General features: G+C 46.5%; 1 pseudogene; it reads left to right on the forward strand.

The window, feature by feature from the left end:
- Positions 1-1,814: 1,814 nt before the first annotated feature.
- Positions 1,815-2,261, forward strand: LOC110304037 (annotated as a pseudogene).
- The last annotated feature ends 897 nt before the right edge of the window (positions 2,262-3,158 follow it).

The following is a 3,158-nucleotide window of genomic DNA, read 5'->3' on the forward strand; positions in this document are numbered from 1 at the left end:
ATAGAGTTCTTGGTGATTTTCCTGGGGACCAGAGTTCCATTCCCAGAGCCCACCTTGCAGGGCTCACAACTGCCTGTAACTCCAGCTCAGTGGTGTTTGGTGCCCTCTTCTGACTTCTGGCATCTGCACTTGAGGACATGTACACACACACACACACACACACATACCCCATAGATAGATAGATAGATAGATAGATAGATAGATAGATAGATAGATAGATAGATAGATAGATAGATAGAGAGAGAGATAGATAGATAGATAGATAGATAGATGGATGGATGGATGGGTGGATGGGTGGAGGAGGAATGGGTCGCATCTTTCCCTTGGTTCCTGCTACAATGAGAAAACCAGCAGGGCCAGGACATGGAAGTGGGGGACTGGATGATGAGAGTTTCAAGTTCGAGGTGAGTTAAAAGAAGAGAGTTCCAGCTTGAGACGCCCCAATCAGCCCAGTCAGGGGTTCTATCTTTATTCTCACAACAAAGGGGAAGTACACAAACATTTTAGGTAAAAGGTGGCATGGTTAAATACGATCATTAAAGAGGTGCCAGTGTATTTCAGAGGACATTGCAAGGCAAGGAGAAAAGAGTTGGACCAATGTAGACGATACATGGAAATCTTAGACCATAACAATGCCAATGGTATCTGAGGCAGGGACAGTGTAGAGAGACATGAGAGGATTGTGGAAAGCCTTCCTGTGAGTCATCAGTTACACTGGCGGAGGATGAGCCACAGGATGATGGGAAAGGTATGTCTACAGGATTACAGCTGACACAGAGCGTGGTGCTGTGAGCTGAATTAGAGATTACTGGGAGATTGTTGTACCAGAGGAATGACTACAATGTCCACCTCAACCTAGTGAGGATAGGGAGTCGTTGAGAACTCCGAAAATATGTCAGATAGACAATCGGATATGATGGTCTGGGCTATACAGATGGGGGAAAGACTATGATTTTTGCCTGTATGCAATCATTCTAGTGAGATGCAGGCATCGGGCGTGGCTGGTTAAAGAGGAGAAAAATAAATAAAGCTTAGGAGAGAGTTAAGTAAGCATTCTTCTGTGGGCTGCTCACATATCAGACACAGGACACAGGGCAAGATAGAATCGGCAGTAAGAGAAAGGAGAAAAGCTAGCGTGGGTTTTGTGATGTCGGCCCATGAGAAAGATGGTTTCTCAAATGAGAACACAGCCATGCCTGTGCAGTGTGGGGAGATTGATATGCTCTCTACTAGAAATCACTGAGACTTTAGAAGCAGCCTGGAGGGCTGGAGAGATGGCTCAGAAGTTAAGAGCACTGTCTGCTCTTTCGAAGGTCCTGAGTTCAAATCCCAGCAACCACATGGTGGCTCACAGCGATCCATAATGAGATCCGAAGTCCTCTTCTGGTGTGTCTGATCACCTACACTGTACTTAGATATAATAATAAATGAATCTTTAGGCCGGAGCAAACGGAGCTGACCGGAATGAGTAGAGGTCCTGAATTCGAATTCCCAGCAACCACATGATGGCTCACATTTTTAAAAAAAAAAAAGAAGGAGAAGGAGGAGAAGGAAGAAGGAAGAAGGAAGAAGAAGAAGAAGAAGAAGAAGAAGAAGAAGAAGAAGAAGAAGAAGAAGAAGAAGAAGAAGAAGAAGAAGAAGAAGAAGAAGAAGAAGAAGAAGAAGAAGAAGAAGAAGAAGAAGAAGAAGAAAGGACTTCCACTTGTGTGGATTTCAGGTCGGAGGGAGCATTTCTAAGGAACACCCCAGGACCCATGCACTTCATCTCAGCAGCCTTTAGACACTGCAGAATTGATAGTGTGGACTCTTTCAAGATGAGCTTCCTCTTGCCCAAATTGACCAGCAAGAAAGAAATAGACCAGGCGATCAAAAGCACTGTGGAGGTATTGGTTCTCAGGTTTAGGAGGGATGAGGACCCCGTCTGTCTGCAGCTGGATGATATTCTCTCAAAGACTTCAGCCGACCTGAGTAAAATGGCTGCTATTTAGCTGGTGGACGTGGACCACATGCCGGTTTACACACAGTATTTTTTCATCAGTTACATTCCCTCTACCGTATTTTTCTTCAATGGGCAGGACATGAAAGTGGGTTATGGGTCTCCGGATCACAGTAAATTTGTAGGAAGCTTCAAAACCAAACAAGACTTCATAGATTTGATTGAAGTCATCTACCAGGGAGCGATGAGGGGGAAACTTATTGTCCAGAGTCCTGTTGATCCCAAGAACGTGCCCAAATATGACCTCCTCTATCAAGACATTTAACACACTCACTGCTGTTGGAGCTGAGAGAAGCAGAGGTTGAAACAGGACCTGAACCCAGAGGGAGTGTGATCTGGAGTCCCTCAGAGACATGTTCATTGCCTGAACAAAGAGATTTGTGGTGTCTGTAATCAACAGGCCCTTTTGCAGCAGCCCCAGTACTCCAAGAATCGTGATGCCTGAGCGTCTGTTCTCTGAGAGCCTCACAGCAGTGAGGCAAGAGCCCAAGTGGTACCTGTTCGTGACTTCCATTTATCTTGACTTTGCTTTACCCATTAAGGTCAAACATCCTCCTAGACACTGTGAGAACAGCTTGGTTAGCCATGTTTGTGCACACATTCTCCCCCATGCCTCCGTTCACTTGCCCCCTTCTGCTCCCTCCTACTCCAGCTTCTCTTGCACTAACAAAGAATTAGATGCAGGTGAGTTCATGGTTTCCTCGCAGTCTGAAAGCAGTACCCTGTCCACGTGTTTATAGCCATCTGGCCATTGATTGCCAGGAGAAAAGTGTGGCTCTTCACCATCCTGCACAGCTTGAGCTTAAACAAGAAGTTTGGGAAGTAAGGGACAGAGCTCCCCAGAAATCACTGCCACCACCCATTACCTCAAGGACTAAAGACCAAAAGGATGTCAGGTTTTAAGGGGGAAACGCCTTGAGGGGATTGCAATTCTGTTCAAGGGCTTTTGAAGAATGTGACCCAACCTCAGGAAACTTGTGTTTCTCCTAAGCCTTATTAGAGTGGTTGTCCCCATCACTCTGGAATGAGAGAGCAGGCACAAAGCTGGAGGGCCACGGCCAAGCCGCTTGTGGCCTGCTGGGCAGCAAGGGACTTGTTGCCAGCAGTGGCCCAGGTGTGCAGGAGGCAGGGCCGACCCTGGCATCAGCTGCTTATTTCTAAG

This window comes from Mus caroli, chromosome 10, assembly GCF_900094665.2.
Source record: "Mus caroli chromosome 10, CAROLI_EIJ_v1.1, whole genome shotgun sequence".
In the NCBI taxonomy this organism is placed as follows: Eukaryota; Metazoa; Chordata; class Mammalia; order Rodentia; family Muridae; genus Mus; species Mus caroli.